The sequence below is a fragment of the Passer domesticus genome, chromosome 20 (genome assembly GCF_036417665.1).
Source record: "Passer domesticus isolate bPasDom1 chromosome 20, bPasDom1.hap1, whole genome shotgun sequence".
NCBI classification, from domain to species: Eukaryota; Metazoa; Chordata; class Aves; order Passeriformes; family Passeridae; genus Passer; species Passer domesticus.
This window is the reverse complement of record NC_087493.1, coordinates 3,410,345-3,428,864: the sequence shown is the minus strand read 5'-3', so window position 1 is coordinate 3,428,864 and position 18,520 is coordinate 3,410,345. Positions and strand designations below refer to the sequence as shown.

Genomic DNA, 18,520 nt, shown 5'->3' with positions numbered 1-18,520 from the left:
ATGTGGACTTTTCTGTCCAAGTACACAAAACCACCCAAACCCAGGGAGAAGAAGGAAGAAGGTGAAGAAGGACAAGAAGGAGCAGCCTCTGCCCTAAAACCTCCATCTTGCTCTATATCTATTACTGTATTCTAAACCCTTAAACTCTAAGTTTTCCACCCTGTGATATCACACACTTCTACCCAAACTCCACACCCACAATCCCAGTTCCATCATTCCATTTTGGAAGCTTCTCCAGGGCCTCAGGTCAATGCAGTGTTCTCCTGGGGGTCAGTGCCTGGCAGCACAGAAAGTCTCCAATTCTCAGCAGCCAGGACTCCAACAGGGAACCTCTGCCTTCAGCCAGGGGAGCCTGCCACCCTTTTAGTGCCTGGCCTCATCTGGTTTTCCCAGAGCTGGGGAGGGAGGATGGCTGGAGGCTACAACCCATCAGGGGGCATTCAATAGGGACAAACATCCCTACTGACAGCAGAAATGGGGCTGGGGGCTGTGGGGAGCAGACAGCTCAGCCCTGCTGTGACACCAAAACCGACAATTTACAGCTGGAGAGGTTTAGGAACAGCCCCGAGTCTTCCCCCACTGACACCATTATGTTCCATTAAGGTCACTGTCTTATTTTGCAGGGTTTAAGTAAAATAAATATGGTTTAATGATGCTGCAGTCCAAAATCATCATTGGTGTTACATTCACACAACCAAAACAACATTGAGGGGAAAATGGGTGACGTTTTTGGGACCTACCTGGGGAAAATGGGTGACTTTGGGATTTTGGGAGCTGCCAGGGGTAAATCAGCACGGAAAAAGGGTGACTTTGGGATTTTGGGAGCTGTGAAAATGGGTGACATTTTTGGGAGCTGCCAGGGGTAAATCAGCATGGAAAATTATTTTGGGATCTGCCAGGGGAATATCAGCATGGAAAATGGGGGACACTGAGATTCTGGGATCTGCCAAAGGAATATCAGCATGGAAAATGGGTGACTTTGGGATTTTGGGATCCACCAGGGGAATATCACCATCCCTGCACTGCACTGGGTCTCTGGAGACAGGACTTGATTCTCTCTGGCAGTGCAGAGCTTGTTGAAAATGGAAAAAAAAAAAAACAAAACCAAAATAACCCAGTAATTTTTTAATTAAAAAAGGATAATAACCTCTTGTGTTAAAACTGTGAAAATCAGTCCTCTCCATTTAAAAATGGGCTTGTAAAAGCATATGTGCCTTTTGGCTATTTCCTAGAATATATAGCTTTGGTCACATGGCTCTCATTAAGACACCAGAAAATGTTGTAAACTGGCATTTATAAGCTCACCATAGGAAATTTCTGTATTTTTATTTTGAATTTATAATCCCACTCCAAGATTTGCTGAAAGATATAAAACTTTACTTGAGGTTTTGGAAAGGGAATGATGTCTGAACAAAACAGTCTCCTTTTGGTAAAAACTCCCATCTGTTCAAGTTCTGACATGTTCTTCAGGCAAATAAGATTTTTTTTTTTCCTACATGTATTAAAAAAAACTAACAAAGCAGATCTGGCTAAGAGCACAGTCACTGATACTTTAACTGTTAATATTTCATAACATTGCATTTTTTAAAGGTAAAATTACTTAAAATACATACAAACACACTCTCTCCCATCTCTGCCGAGCTGAGGAGGCTGCTGTGGATCCCTGGGTGAATTTAACACTGAAAACAAGGAAGTTTTAGTCTGAAAATAAAAAGGAACATTAAAATCAAGGGAGATCTTAACCCCATTTTTTTACACTGAGGTTTGAATAACACCACCCCAGCTTGTAAATAACATCACCAGATGGAAACTCCCCTGTTTCCCCCGAGCTCGCATCTCTGGGCACGGATCAAAATTAGAAATAAAACAAACTAATTAACTCCTACAAGGATGAAACCCGCTGGTGCCCGTCATCCCTGACAATCCGAGGGATCTGGAAGCAGCAGGTTGTCAGAGCAGCCTGCGGGGCTGATTCCAGCAGCTCTTTCCCGAGCAGGCTGCAGGTGGCAATACATTTATTCCTGATGTCTCTGCCTGAGAGCCCCGGGCTCCGGGAGGAGGAGGACGAGGAGGTTGCTCTCGAAGAAGGAATCCATGGGCAGGGAAATCTCACTGCAGGGAAAGGGGCAGGAGTGTTGGAACCCTGCTTACTGAGAATTTTAAATTTTCTGTGCTGCCAGGCACTGACCCCAAGAGAACACTGCATTGACCTGAGGCTGTGGAGAAGGCTTCCAAAATTAAATTATAGAACTGGGATTACAAGCATGGAGTTTGAATAGAAGTGTGCAATACCACATAGAAGAAAACTTAGAGTTTAAAGATTTTAGAATAGAGTAATAATATGTATATATACGCTATTATATACATATATAATATTATATATATATAATATATATATAAGGCAAGATAGAAATTTTAAGGCCAAAGCTACTCCTTCTTCACCTTCTTCTTCACCTTCTTCTTCATCAGTGTTATGTAATTAGATAAAAAAGTCCACATTGCAAGCCACAAGTAGTTACTTAGTTAAAAGTAAAAATAATTTAAGTGTAATTTCTTAATTGGAAAGTTTATCCTTAAAAAACCTTTGGGAGAGAGAGAGAGATGGGGCTCCATTTTTAGTTTGTTAGAGTGAAGTGCTGTAGAACTCATAATTTGTGAACCTGTAATATAGATAAAAACTAATAAACATCTAAGTCTGAAGAAGAAATAAATTCTAGCACATTTAATCCCAACCCTGACAAAAAAACCCCAAAAATTCTCAACATCAAGGAGGTGATCAGCTGGGTTTCCTCTCAGTGGGAAGGGCTCCTTTCTCTGTGTCACCCTCCCAGCCTGTCCCCAGCCCTGGAATTTGTGTGGTGCCAGGAGCTGAGTGGAGAAATCAGCTGGGAGATGGGCAAAATACATCCTAAAAGTGGAAAAAAATGAAATTAGGCATTTTAATTCCCCTTCCCTAACCCCATTGTTGTGCTGTTCCCCCAGGAGCAAGAATCCAGACTGGCAGCTCTCCCTCCTTCCTCAAGGAAGATTAGGCACAGTAAAACTCAGATTAATTAATTGGGTAATGATTTATAACATCCCTGAGTGTTTTAGAGAGCCCTCACAGTGTCCACGCAGCAATCCCACTCCAGCAGAGCTTTGTCATACCCAAAGGCATCTCTGAGGGGATTTTCTGCTGGGGTTTTGCTGCTCAGCCCTGGGGAAGCGTTTTTAATCCTGGGAGATGGAGGGGACAGCCTGGCACAACAGCCTGGGGATACTGGAGGGGAGAAAAATCCCTTTCCATGTGGAGAAATGCTTTTGGAAATGGGGCAGCTCTGCCAGGAGGGCAGGGAAAGGCTCTGATGTCACCAGGAGCTCGGGCAGAGCAGGGATTTCACCTGGCTGAGCCACAGGGCTCTGTCTGAAGGAACAAAATGAGGTTGGGAAAGGCTCAGGCTCCACAGGTTCCTCACATCAGCCCAGAGGAGGGACTGGTGCTTTCTGCCTTTTTGTGTGGGCTCTGAATCTTTAATCTCTCCTCTGGAAAATTGCCTTAATTTGCTCTGCTGTGAGAACAGGATTATTATTATTAAATGGTGGCAGGGAGTGAGTGCTTTAAAATAATATTGCAGAGCACTCGCTGTGCTCTCCTCAGGAACTCCAGCAACAGCTTGGTCAGCCCTGAGTGATGCCACTGGTAATTCCCCAGGTGGAGCATGCACAAGAGGGCCAAAAAGGCCCTTTCTGACAGGAAACAATGCCCTGTTTCACTGAAAAAAACAGTGTTTGAAGCAAACCACCCTTGGTGAAGCAGCCCAACTCTGGATGTGTCACGGCAACTGGAAATATTCATGAGAATGTTCTCTGTATGCTGAGACCTCTCTCTAGTTTCTCCACCTCACCCTGAGTTTTTTTGGGGTTTTTTTGGAGGGTTTCCACCACCCCTGAGTGATGATCTGCCCTCACAGACTCATCTGGGTTGGAAGAGACCTTAAAGATCACTCAGTTCCACCCACACCTTCCACCATCCCAGGCTGCTCCCAGCCCTGTCCAGCCTGGCCTTGGACACTGCCAGGGATGCAGGGGCAGCCACAGTTCTGGGAAATCCATCCCAGCCCCTCATCACCCTCACAGAGAGGAATTCCTCCCCAAAATCCCATCTAACCCTACTCTCTGTGGGTCTGAAGCCATTCCCTTTGTCCAGTCACTCCTCACTCCTGTCCTGCTTCCTTCTGAGCATGAAACCTGCTCCTTAACACCAAGATTTCAGTCAGGATCTGAAACCTGCTCCTTAACACCAAGATTTCAGTCAGGATCTGAAACCTGCTCCTTAACACCAAGATTTCAGTCAGGATCTGAAACCTGCTCCTTAACACCAAGATTTTAATCAGGCTCTTGCTGTGGATGGGCAGGATACCTCAACAGCCTCCAACCTTGCTTTGGGATCTTCCAAACTGAAGAACAATCCGTGGGGTGAGCAGCTGGGGATGGTGATTTCCTTGGAAGGTATTTCTGTGCTGACACCAGGAGGATGGAGGGGACAGACCCAGACCCAAAATGTGGGTGCTGCCTCTCCTCCCTGATCCCATCCTAGGGAGCAAAAGGGCAAATCCAGCAATACCTCTCTGGCTTATCAGTGACAGGACAAATTGATACCAGACTTTTATGAGGGTGGGGAAACGTCTCTCCATAAAAAGAATCTAAATTTACCATCGTGTTAACAATTCTGTAAGAGTTTTTGGCAACTCCTAATGGAAATTTCAGGAGCAGATGGAAATATTTGGAAACGTATAGAACACATGAGCCTGCAACATCCATTTTTATTTTCTCATTGGGAGTGTGGAGTGGTTTCAGGTTGCCTTTAAATTTTTTTTTTCCTTTCTTTCTTCTGGATGCTAAGAAAAGCAAGAAGGGAAGCAGGAGATGATGGATATAGGCAGGAGGGGTTTTTTTTTGGTGTTGCTCACTTGATTCCCCTGTGTGGTCTGTGACAGATTTGAGGGAATGGCACCAGCATGAACAACCTGGTCCCGGCTTATCTGGGAGCTGGGCAGGAATGGAAGGGCATCCGTGAGGTTTTCCAGGTTAATTTGAGATGGATTGCCTGTATCCACACCCTAGGCAGCACGTGAGGTTTAATTAATGAGTGTAAAACCAGCCCCAGTGTTCTCTGATGGACAATAATGTCATGGATTACCCCTGATGCCCAAGGGCACAGCCTCCCTTAGAGAGGAAAATCCCTGGACAACACTGAAAAGGTGGATCAAATATGTCCAATCCCTCCTGCCCACAGGGCAAGAACAGCTTTTGCTTTTTAGGTGTTATAACCCATCCTAGAGCAGGGAGTTTGGTGCTGCAGGAGGCGAATGAATAACAGTAATAGACACACACAAAAGCTCAGGGAAAAAAGCTCCCAGCTGCCAAATTTCTGGACCTCTGCTGATCAGGAATAATCAGGAATGAAGGAGTTTTTCCACTTCTCTGCTGTCTGAGCAGCACAAGGGCCAATGCACGGCCTTCCCTGCTGCTCTGCTCTGGTGGGTCGGGGTTTTGTGTGGGGAGCTCATCTGGAACCCGAGGCGTTTCCCGAGGTGTTTACATTGTCCCGCTTCCACCGGAGCTCGGCGGCTCTTGGAACATCCATCCCTAAAGCCTTTAATTAGGAGAGACTTCTGGGGCTGGTGGTCGAGGCTTTTATTGTGCTTGGAAGGGGCCTGAGCAGAGGCCCCGGGGCCAGCAGCGGCTCCGACAGCAATCCCAGCGCCCCGGGATGGGGCTGGGGCAGGAAAGGGAGCAGCCCCAGGAACGGAGCTGGGTGATGACAGAGGGGCTGCTCTCACAGCCACCCATGGGGACAAGGAGCCCTCAGCCCCCAGGGCTGTCCTGCAGGGCCTCCCCTGCACCTCCTCGGAACCGCGGCCTTGCCTGGCACTGCTGTCACCCCCTGGGCCCTGCAGGGCAAATGTGCCATTGTCCAGGTCATCCCTGATGACTGACGATTCTGCTTTTTATATTTTCATCTATTTGTAATCCTGCAGTTCTTCAGTGTATGACTCTAAACTCCATGTGCAGTGTGATCTGCTGCTTTCCCGTTTTGGGCAGACACAACAATTCCTCTCCAGGCCTGGCAGTCAAGGACACCTCACTGCCTCAGGCCTGAGAGATGGAAAAAAAAGTGAATTGGGGGAAAAAACATGGGGTAAATGACTTCATTAGCTGAAGCTGTAATTAGAAGATGTACTCCCAATATTCAAATGGACCAAACTTATAAAAGTGTCAAAACCTGTGACCCTTTGTCCATACTGGGTGGGCTTTGTCTGCCCTAAATATACCTGAAGGCCCTTCAATAAACAGAATTGCTTTTTATTCCCTTAATTTATTCTGGTCTCTGTTTTTAGGTAGCCCAAAAAGGCACCATCCCTGCTGGCCCTGTGCTCCAGTTAAACACTCAGCCCATCCCCTCTCTGCTTTCCCTTCTCAAACCCTTTTTCCATAGCGGGATTAGCGCGAGGGGTTCGGGTTCAATTTTCCTGCCTGTTGGCTGTGAGACAGGAGCACGTCTGCCCAGACCTGCAGAAGTCGTTCAGGTCCTAAATCCTCTCATCTGTGTCCCTTCCCAGAGGTTTCTGTGACACGGGCTGGGAGTGCGGCAGGCTCGTGCCCCTCCCAGTGCTGCGGGAAGGTGACACTGGTGTGGTCCTGTCACCTTTCCCTTGGCCCAGAGGCACAGCCACAGCATCTCCAGGATGTCATTTCTCCCTGGAAAAGGTGCCTTGTAAAACACCCAGGAAGCTTTTGGAGTGATTAACCATGAGCTCTTCCTTCCTAATTTTGCCGAGATCCCATGCGTGACAGGGAAGCTGTTGGGATAATTCGTTTTTTATTGACTAGTAGGGAATAATTGGGTTAGAATACCTGATAAATATTCAGAACACACTTGCAACTGCTCCGAGGCAGGTTGGAACCACATGCTCACACAACTTTACCAGATGTTGTGTACTTCTATTTGTCCCAAATCATAAAAAAACTCAAACAAATTCTAAATTTTTGTACTTAAAACAGGCATCAGACATAAAAACTGAAATTAATAAGATTTTATGGGTTGAAAATAACATGCCCATGAAACCACCTGATGGCAAACATATTAAAAAACTTCTGTTTTCTTTGCAGGCCACTTTTTACCTCTGTAATACTTGATGTGAAACCACTTGAAGATAAATGTGAAACCAACAAAAATTCATTTTATTTGCAAGCGTGAGGCACTCAGGTAGGACATTAATAGTAAAAATCAGTTGTGTTTTTAAAAATTAATCCTTTTTTAGTCAGCCAAGGAAGGGGTGTTATTCATAATGCAGGCAATCATCTTGCCTGGACCTGTGACTCAGGAGCTGGCAGTGACTCTTCTCTTCCTTCTGTCCTTCCTCTGAGCTGCTTCACCTTTCGGTCCAGACCTTCCTGGATGAGATTTTATCAGCCAAGACTGTTCCCATCCAGCTCTGAAGACGGAGTGAGGCCTGGGGGTGGCCAGAGTGGGGCTGGGGGAGCTTCCACCCTTGGGCACCATCACTGAGAAGATGCTGGGGGACTAAAACACCTCTGAGCTAAAGGAGAGCCTTGGAGCTGAACTGGAGGGGCCACAGATGCCAAAACAGGACAAAAAAAGGGAGTTTTCTTACCATGTGGCCCATGTGGGCTGGACCAGCTCTTGATCTCTGATCCCTCTGTCCTGTCTTTTATTAAATCCATTCCTAGAGCTGCATCAAGTCCCTCCAGTGCAGCTGTAGCTCTCCAGCCTTTTCCTCTCTCCACTTTGGTCTTCTCCTGTCAGCACAAGTACTCCAAGGCAGAGGGGACAAGTGGTGTTGGAAAACAGACAAATGAGAAAAAAAAAACAACCCAAAACACAATTTTCCCCTTTCCTTCGATGTCTGGAAAACTCTGACCTGCTGGGGGGATGGAGGGAGGTTAAACACCCTCCAGGTAGTAGGGTAAGATGAGCCTCCCCAGGCTGGGGAAAATGATGCTGGGTGCTGAGTGTTTGACAAAAAACTGGCTCGAGTTACACCAAATTGTTTCCTCATCATCAGTCAAAATTACCCTTCCCTTCCCTTCCTCCTTCTCCTCCTCTCCCTCCTGAAATGCAAGAAGATGAAAAGAAGAAGGGAGGGGGGCAAGAGGAGGGGATTGGGACAGCTCAGGAAGTTGGGCTGGGGAGCTCTGACCACTCCAATGCCTGCCCTGCTCATCTGCAGGGGTGGGGGATTTGGGAAGAGCTGGGGCTGAAGCCTTGCTGAGGATTCACACCTGGCCTTTGCAGGGGGGATTTTTCTTTTCCCTGCTCCAGGGGATGCCTGAGTGCTTCCCTCACAAATCCCAGCTGGGGTGAAATGCAAAATTCAGCTTTGCCCCCTGTCCCTCGTGCTGCAGGCTCTGCCCAGGGATCGCCGTGGCCGCTGCTCATTCACGTCAAGATCTACAGGAATAACCATGGAAAATACTTGGCATGGCTCAGCCCCCCACAGAACACAATTAAATATGTCTCACTATTATGCTTTGTCTAAAATTATAGCCCCTAAATACCTCTCATGCCTCTCACAGCTGGTGGGTCTAAATTTAGGGGTTCCCTGGGAGTGGCGTGGTGGGATCACGCACTCTTGTGGGAGGGGACGCTTAGGTCAACCTGTGGCCACAACATTTTGCTTTCCCAAATCCCTCTGTGAACTTCCACAGCTGTTTGAAGGCTCCTCAACTGTGCAGGTGTTGCACAGCCACTGGCACAGCTGGGAATGGGGTTGTGGTTCCCACTCATCCCACCACTCACCCACCCAATCCCACCAGCCCTGGGCACAGCTCTGCCCCTGCGCAGCAGCCCCAGGGGAGGAAAGGGCTCTTTCAACTCCTCATTTCCCAGTGGGACTTTATTTTTCTTTCCACCACCTCCTGACCTTGGATGTGGAAATAACGTCCAGAGAGCTGAGAAAGTTCTCAGCATCTTCTTTCCTTCCTGCAGACATCAAAAGGGGATTGTGGGCTCCATCACAGATTACATCACGGCTGGTTTTGATCCTCTCAGCAGAGGAGATATAAATCTTCTTCCTCTTTCTTTCTCTGTTTGGGTGTCGATTCTTTCCTGTGTTCTGAAGTTTCTCAGGAGAAAATGTAAACGGGTTTCATAAGCTGATTTTCTGCCCATGGAGTTTTACCTTGGTGATTCTCATCATTACTGCTGGGTGGAAAAAGGATTGACAGAGTTGGAAAGGACCAGAGCAGGGTGCAGAAGGGATAGCAGGAGTTTTAACAGCCCTGATTCAATAAAACCCCAGTGGTGGGGAGAAGCCTCCAGCAGTTTGGTAACGCTGCTAATGTTGGTGTCAACTTTTCAGCATGGCCAGTCTCCCCGGATAATCCCTGTCATGGACATCCCTGGCATTAACTGGGGAAGCCTCACTAAGACTGGAAGTGCAGGGCAGAAAAACCAGTATTTCTGATTTTACTGCAAGGAGAGAGCTTGGGCACCTCGTTCCTACAGAGCTCCCAATTTGGCTGTGGGGCTTCTTCCAAAATCTGCTGGGTGATGGAGCAGAAATGGAACCCTGGGGTCTTCTCAGGTGAGGATCACCTGGCCAAGGACTGTTTAAAGTACCCAAAATCTTACACCTCTACGTGGGAGCTCCTTTCCCAGAGGGGTCTGCTCCTACCCCTGCCTGCCCCAGGTTCCTCGTTCAGGGCTTCCTTCCCATCCCTGATGGAAGTTGGAGGAGGGAGGAGAGTAAAAAAGGTGAATTACACAGACCAGGAGTGAACAGGGCCAGATCTGCAGCTGCTGCAGCATTCCTTGAGCTGCTCCTGGAGCAAGGGAGCATCACCTGTGTCCCCAGCAGCTTCACCTCCCGTGTCTCATCCTCTGTGTGAGTGACTCCTGCCTGGACTGGCTACACTGGGACAATACTGATGGCTTTGTGATGTCTTTTTAATCTGCTGGAGAAGATACTAAATATATTCCACAGAGGAATTTCTCTTCTCCCGTGTGCGTGTCTGAGAACTCGCCCTGCAGGCAGCACAGGGGCGTGGGCCTGGTCACCATCACCACCATCATCATCATCAATTCACAGAATCACTGGGTGGGAAAAGATATTCAGATTATTGTGTCCAACCACTCACCCAGCACTGCCAAGGCCACATCTAAGCCCTGTCCCCACGTGCCACATCCACACATTTCTCTAACCCTCGAGGGATGGTGACCCCAGCACCGCCCTCCATCCGTGCCCGGAGCTGTCGTGCAGGCTCAGCTCGGCCTCCAGCCCAGGTGTCCAGGCAGAGAACACACAAACTGCACGCAGCAACCCCCTGGGGACACCTGGGAGCACGTCCCCTGTCACATCTCCCTGCCACAGCTCCGTGTCACAGCTCCCACCCCTCTGCAGGACACCCGGGAGGGGACACACAGCCTGGCATCACACACGGCAGCCCTTCCCTGGGCTGCTTTCAACCTCTGCAACGCAGAAATTTCAGTGATTTACAGCCAGGAGCGCAGAAATTTCAGTGATTTACAGCCAGGAGCGTGGAAAAGAAAAAAAAAAACCATGGGAATGGGGCGGGGGGGAGGGAAGGTCATTCCAGTTTCTTCCTGCTTGCAGCTTTCGGATACAGGATATGGCTGAATGGCAGCCTCCACGCTGCATTTATTTTTAAGCCACTGATAGCTTGTGGAGTGACCTCGCCGTGCAGCACCAACATCAGCCAAGGAGCTGTTTTTTTCCGGCCCTTCGACGTCAGATTGCTTCCTTTGACACCTCTGAGAGCCAAAAAATGGGAAGCATTCTCTTCCCAAGGTGACTTTATTTTTTCCCCCCCGTGATAGTGCTGCTGGGGCTCGCTCTCAGGCTCGGGGCTGTCGAGGTGTGGATGGCACTGTCCTGGGGACACGGCCCCTGGGGACAGCTGGAGGTCACTGCTTTAAGGCAGAGGTGCCTAAATTATCTGATCCTTAGGAAAAAAATTGCCTTGGCTGGAGCCAGAGTTGGGGCAACTTGACCTTCATTTAAAAGACTCTGGAATGCACTGGTGACTTTTTTTTTTTTCACATTTTTTTCCCTTTTTATTTTTCCTTTTCAGGGCAGCTGGGGCTTTCCAGGATATCCCAGCTCCCATCTCCATAACCTGTTTACTGAATTCTTAGATTTAGTTTCCCAAGCTCATTCACAACTTAGTGCAAACAACTGAGTATTGCTCAAGGATCTGAACACGGGGAAAATGCTTCACCGCCATTTCTGAAAGCATTTTAAGCACAATCACACAGAAATAACACTAAAATCTCCCAGGGTTTATTTGTGACTCCTGCAAATTTCTTGCCTAATTTTGCCCATTCCTAAACCACAGCTTTGCACTGAGTTCCGGATTACACCCCACTTTATCAGTGTGGGAGATGTCTCTGTCCATTCCTACACTGCAGACTGGAAGACAGGATTTTATTTTAAAATAAAAATGGAACTGGTTCAGCTCGAGGTGCAGGTGCAGGTCCCAGTTGCAGCTTCTTTTCTCAGAACCTCTGTGAGCAACCTGGTCTTGTAGGAGGTGTCCCAGCCCTGAAACAAGATGAGCTTTAAATCTCTTCCAACCCAAACCATTCCATGATGACTCCACCACAAAATTCCTTGGAATTCAACATGAAGAGTGGCTGGGGGACACCATCATGTGGGAAAATGAAGCTGCCCAGTGCTGCTCTGCACAGACCTCCAGGGCTGGAAAAAGGGGACACCGCCAGGCTGGGATGTGCTGGGTGCCCATCCCCAGCTCTGCTTTGTCTCTGTCCTGCCTCCAGCACCTCAAAGCCACAAAAATCTGACTGACAGAGATCCTTCAAAGGCTCTTCTTCCTGCGTCAGTCACCAAGGAGAGGGCACTAGGGCTCAGATAGGGATTTGTGAGCTCAGAAATGTCAGGAGGAAGCGATGGACTCGGAGGAAATTCTTGCGACGGTCTCGGAGGAAGCGGGAGATGTGAAAATACACGATGTATTTTCCTCCCACAAGCTGTGTGCTCTGTTTTTATTATCATAAACCTGGGCCCGGAGGATGTCAGCTTGTTTATTTATTTGTTTAAATGAGGTTTCGCTCCTTGTTCAAACATTCCCATGTTGGCAGCTGCTGCTCTGCCAGGCCCTGTCCTCCCCTCCTGTAACCAGGGACGTGCTAGACCAGGCAGTGTCTCCAGCAAGTGGAAGGTGCTGAAGGTGGGGGAAATTTTTGAGTACACCCCCAGGGTATCACTGGACACCCCTGGGATGGTGACACCACCATGTCCTCATGTGTGTCACCATAGCCTCCCCGAGCTCATGCCTTTTCTCCAAACTCTTGGAGTATAATCAGGAATATCCCATTTTTTGGCCTGTCCCCCTGAGTCAGCATCTTCCTTCTTCCTTGCCACCCCCACTGTGCAGAGCAGCTCCTGCAGGTGTGTGCTGGAGATGGGTGCCACCAGTGTCCTCTTTTCTGTCATTTTGAGGCGTTCTCTGCAATAACTGCTCTGGAAAATCCCTCTGCACACCTGGATCCTGAGGGCCTTCCAAGGGCTGCCCAGGCAGTGTTGGATTTTGTGGGGGTGATGGCCCCGTCCACCTTGAGCTCCCCCAACACTTGGGGCTGTTGCCAGGGAGTCTGAAGGATTCCACAGCCCCAGAAAACATCGTGCTCCACCCAGGTCCTGCTCTCCCCTCTATGGAGGTGAGGGGGGCTTTTTTTATCACCTCACATTGGTCAACCCAAGACCCTTGGTGGGGGTCTTCTCCCCTGGACAAGGAGCTTGTCCCCCTGGCTGATCCCAGCCTCTCCCACGGGGTCACTCCGGCAGGAAGCTGCTCTCGCCCCGGGGAGCCACGGGAGATGCACCTGGGAGGAGAAGCACTTTGCTGAAGGAAGAAAACAGGATCTCACATATAAACAACATCCTCAATGGCTCAGCAAGTGAGTCGCTCTTTCCAGAGCCTGTTTTCGAGCTGCTCTTGTGTCCCTCATGCCCCACCCAAGCTACAGAGTGGAATTAAACCAAGTAGGAACCACCAGAGCCCCCAGGATGGGGCTGTTCCACTGCTTCTTCCAACCATCCATCCCTGGATGGACCCAGTGAGGGCAAGTGCTGCAGAGGTGGAGGGTAAGAATAACTTCTGCCTCCTTTCCAGGAGATGTTTGGGGCTGAAATGTACCGTAGGATGGGAATTCCACCTTCCAAGCTGTTCATGATTAATCCAAAGCTTATTTGGGGCTGAAATAATCACATTGGACAGAGCATCTCTTGGGACAAAGCTGGGGCTTTCCCACAGACTCACTTGTGCTCCTTCCAGAGGATTCCTCACCAGGAAGAGAGTTTTTCAGGATTTTGCATCCAGGTGGTAGAATCTCCACCTTTCTGGAATGCATTCTCCAATATTCTGGAGTCCTTGGTCATGGCAAGAGCAGAGCATCCCATACAGACCTGAATTTTGACTAACTTAAAAAACAAAAGCAGACAACTTTTATTTTTCACCAGTTATTCCTTCCTCCTCTTCACAAAGCTCAGATAACTGAGGACAGCATTCCTGTCAGCCAATGTGTCCCAATCGAAGCTTCTTCCCTAAGGGATCCCACTGGACCAGCTGGGACATGGGACATCCCAAAGGGTTAAACTGCTGCCCAGCACAGGAAACCTGCAGGCAGAGCCAGATTCCCAGGGAGGAAACGTTCTGTTTGTGGTGGGAGAGAAGGTGAGCGCGGCGTTGCCGCGACTCGCGAGCGGAGCAGAGGTCAGCGGCGTATCCTGCTGCAAACTTCCTGAGCAACCTCCGAGGAGAAAACAACAACCCCGGCGTGGCATGGCATGGGATGGGACGTGGAGGGTTTGTTTTTCACTCTGATCACCTTGGACCTACTTTCTCACCCTGGCTGGTGGCTGCACGCTCTGTCCTGCTCCAGCTCCTCCTGCGGCTCCAGCGCTGGATTCTGGATTTTTTTTAATGTTTCTCTGGTGTGATTGGTTGTGTTTTTATGCCCTGGATTGGAGTAGAGAGGCAGAACTGGAGAGAAGGGAAGAAAATGAACCTTTCAGGCTCTTTGAGAGCTCAGGAGGAGCACAGCAGACCCACAACAGCTCAACAGAAGGAAAATCCACCAAAACTTCCTGTATTGTCTTTTTTTTCTTCTTTTGAATCTCAGGACACAGAGCAGAAGGCTGAGGGATAATTGTGGGAATGCTTGGGGAAAACAGCAGTGGGACTCAAAGTGCCTCCTTGCCTACTCCAGCCAGCAAAAGGGAGCAAAAGTCCTCAAAAAGGGAGCAAAAGTTTCTCTGCTGCTTCCTCCATCCCTGATTTGCATTAAAATGAAGGGTTTTACAGTTGGTGCTATTGCAAAGATACAACAAAAAACAAGGTAGAAAATGCCCAGTATTTTATGCCAAAAATGGTGTTTAGATAGAAACGGCTCAGAAGTTTCAAACTGAAGTGTGATGTAAATATTCATATTTGAATATTCATAAGGTGTGAGAAATCATTTCATTCAATCCAGTTTTTCTGGGTGCTTCTCTAGCAAGTATTTGGGAGAAAGAGGAGGCTCCCAGAGTTTGAAATTTTCTTTTTGAGGACACGGATCCAGCACTCAAAGAGGACCAGATCTCCCTTTGGGTGTCTGTGGGAAGAACATCCCTGGTGGGATTTTAGTGGTGGTTGAGATGCTGGGGTGTGCAGTGACACTGCCAGGGTGTGTCCTCCTGTCCCCCACAGCCAGGTCCTCCTGTCCCCTTCCTTTCTTCCACCTTCCCTGGGAGGCTGGGGAGGCCCTGAGGTTGCCCAGAGAAGCTGCGGCTGCCCCAGGGAATGTGAACATTCCCTGGAATGTCCAAGGCCAGGTTGGGCAGGGCTTGGAGCCACCTGGGATAGTGGAAGGTGTCTCTGCCCATGGCAGGGTGGGTGGCACACGATACTTTTTAACGTTTCTTCCAGCCCAAAGTGTTCCATGATTCTATGATTCTATAGATCATCCTGTGGATGATCTAAGATGGAAAGTCCAAGGATCCCAGGCCCAGCTGCTCTTGAAGAGGCTCCAAGAGGCTTCCAGGCTTCCCAATACCCACTGACACCCCAGGGATGGCCAACTCCAGTGGACTGAACTGAATTGCAATTCCTTATTTTCCCTTCCCTTGGGATCCAGCCATGAGACCTGTCCCTGGGCCACCACCATGGGGCTTCCTGCACCCAAGGGTTGGACAGGGACAAGCTCTGGAGCCCAGGGATGGCAGCAGTGCCACCCCTGGAGCACCATCGATTGGTTTTGCTGAATTGGAATCTGATGATCCCGGGGGTGGTTACACAAAATGCCAATTAGGATGTGGTCGGCATTGTTGCACAGAAATGTTTTCCATTATATTTTGCTGTCAGCAAATGCTGGTGTGAAACCAGTCTGCAGCCCTCATGTGGCCACCACGAGGAGGTTGGGGAAAGCACTGGAGCCTCCCTCCAGGAGGATTTGTTATCCTGGTCACCCGGAGTGGGAGCAGCATCTTTCCTGTGGGCAGTGGGATGGATAGTTTTGTGTTGGAAAGGGCAATCCCACAGGTCTGGGGGCTCCACAGAACCCACCAAGGCTTTCCTGAGGAGTGCCCCCAGCTCTTCTCATCTATGAATGCTGCTTGTTGCCTCTTCCAGTTGTATTTTTCACACTATTTTTGGGAGGATAAAGTGCTGACTCACAGGAAGCAACTTCCAGTCGTGTTTTTCACACCATTTCTGTGAGGATAAAGTGCTGAGTCACAGGATCCAAGGAATCCTGAGCAGAAAAGCCGCAAGGGACTCCTGTTTGTTAAGATGTCTGGGATGCTTCCTATTAAATAATAACAAAATGCTGCAATAATAACTTGGCAGCTCTCCGCCCCCGCCAGGCTGATGCTCAGAGTGAGTTTGCCTTCCTAAAATTCCTTCAAGTGTCTCGACGAGTTGCAGGGGAGGAAGGAAGGACACTTCACTCCTGACTTTTCCCTGATGAAGTTCTTTTAGTGAGCCTTGAGAAGATGGGGAGGAGGAGAAATTCCTCTTTGAGCTGTGTTCCTGGCAGTGTCCATGGTTGGTGCACAGTGGATTCGAGGATAAAGCAGGACAGGTCATGGATCCCACAGATCTGGCAGGTGCAGATATGGGGTAGTGGATTTTTTGACTTTGTGGGGAAGAATTAAAAACCTCACTGTGTTTAAAAATCAAAAGCAAAACTGCTGACAGCCTCTACTTTGCATCTCAGTTTCCGGATCTCACTTACGTCTTCAGCTATTTTAATTTATATATAATTGTAAATCAGCTTTAATTGATACATAGTTTCATAAGCCTTGAATAAGTTTGCATAGGCATATCTTGTGGATGTTATTGTCTTTTTATTGTTAATTACAGAAATTTGCCTGCTGGGTTTATCAGAGCAGCTCTCCTGGCCTTGGTGGCACCAGCTGTCCCTGCACACCAGGCTGGCTCTTCACAACTCTCCACAGCTGGGAAATCTTCCCAAAATGCTACAATTCCCCCCCCGAATTCAGGCTGCTGGAAGTTGAACTAAATAAAAGATCAGATACATTGTGCTGACCCCACAATGAGTTGTGTTTTGGTGGTTTTTTTAATGAGGAATGCCATATAGAGGGTTAGTTAACATGTTTTGCAGGAGTTACTGCTTCACTTTGGAAATTTCCTGAACAAACTGATCCGAAATTCCAGAATTTCAGTCCATATTTGTCACATATTCTGCATTTCTGCTTTCCCTCCCTTTGCTCCTTAAATATCAGGGATTCTCACGCTCCCCTTGAGGTCACCTATGTCAGTGGGACATGTTAGAGGGGACATCTCCCCTCTAACAGGAAAATAGGAGAGGCTGGCTTGGCTCATCCCTGTGCAGTGAAGGCTCTAAAGATGTAAAAGAACATCGGGATGAACCTACAAATAATGGGAGGATCTGTAAATTATGGGAGAGGGCAAAACTGACCCTGGGTGCAGTGGGGAAGTTTTTTAACCATCAGAACAAGAGGGACTGGAGGAACCTTCACCCAAAGAAGAGGAAAATCAACCACATATTAAAGGTGGAGCTGAATCCCTTTGGAAATGCAGTGGGATGGGGTGAGGGGGTGCAGTACCCCTGTGCATGCCTGGCTTCACAGCTGGCCCAGAAATGGTTCTAAAACCAAAAAAATAAACAAATACAATCATTTACACTGTCCTAAACTGGGCTGCAATATGGTAAAGGGCAATTTACCACTGATTTAATGTGATTAGGATTTTTTTTTCCCCATGAGCTCGTGCCTGTCTTTTTATATTATCTGGAGGATCAGTGTGGAGTCCTGAGTCAGGAAAAGAGCTCCCCTCGATCCATCCCCTTGCTTTGACTTCAGACTGATCCATGCATGTGCTTAACATTAAGGTTCTGCTTCCAGGCTGTCCTGAATAATAGGCTCGAGTGTATTTTGAGAACTCATTTTTACTTTTTATTACAATAATAACTTCTGCAGTGACATGAATTCCAACAGGGAGCCCTGAGGAATAACATTCCCTTCCAAATGGTTTTCCTCTTTACACTGGAATTAGAGCACATATGAGCAGAGCAGCCCATTACAAGACAAAGCACTTTCCAGAAGGTGAATTTTTCTTAGCCTCACAGCAGTTCCTTTACAGTCAAAGATTAATTCTATTACCAAGTTCTGCTCCTGCAAATTGCAGTCAAATGGATCGTTAATGCAGGAAAGCAGGGACCCTGCTAAGGAATTGCTTGTGAAGGGTGCAGCTCTTGGAGGTGCTGAGCTCCTGGAGCTTGGCTTGGCCTTTCTTCCCTTCTTTCCTTTTCAGATTTCCCGCTGGAATTCCATGAGATGATGTGTTTGCAAAGTTGTCCTGCTGCCATTCCGACAGGATATTGCACTGCTCCCAGAGCAGAACCACCACAGGCACTGAACCTGGGATTCTGCTGAGCAGCCACTACCAGGGGACCTGGAGGTGCCTCAGAATTCCCTCTGTGCCTAATGGGAATTTCCATCCAAGCCCTAAATAGCAGAGACACCACAAACCCTGCCCACGAGCCTTGATGGGAGAGAGGAACAACCCCAGGCAAGGCCATAAAACCAAGGAAGGTGGAAAACAACTGGAACTCCAAGGAAAATGCTGGGGCAATGCCTCAGGCACAGGGTGGGGCTGTCAGGGCCAGGGGTTGGACTTGAGGGTCCATTCCAGCTCAGGATATTCTGGGATCCTACGGAATGTAGATCCATCCTCTGTTACTCCTGGAGTTGGTTGTGGGGTGGGGTGAGTGGTGGCTCCCCTGGTGTGTGAGGAGGAGGAGGGAAGGACCTCATCCAACCAGGATTGTTCCTCTTGCATCCCTTCAGCTCTGCACGTTCACATTCCTGAAAATTCCTCTTGATCCATGGCAGCTTTTACACCAAATTTCCTTTTTTTTTTTTTTTTTTTTTTTTTTTTTTGAGATTCCTTTCAGTGTAATCTAAGAGGAAAAATCAAACATTTACTTTCAGGCTGATGTTTTATCTCCCAG

At 48.3% G+C, this 18,520-nt stretch overlaps 1 long non-coding RNA gene across 3 annotated transcripts; it reads left to right on the top strand.

Annotated features, from left to right (window-relative positions):
• Nucleotides 1-5,814: 5,814 nt before the first annotated feature.
• Nucleotides 5,815-16,598, top strand: LOC135284286 (uncharacterized). 3 transcript variants are annotated; one of them, XR_010349722.1, is made up of 3 exons: nt 5,815-6,157; nt 7,153-7,249; nt 16,387-16,598. It is a non-coding gene; the product is annotated as an uncharacterized LOC135284286 (long non-coding RNA). The 3 variants fall into 3 exon arrangements; XR_010349723.1 differs by having other exon boundaries at nt 5,815-6,181; XR_010349724.1 differs by lacking the exon at nt 16,387-16,598 and adding an exon at nt 8,410-8,531.
• Nucleotides 16,599-18,520: the final 1,922 nt, after the last annotated feature.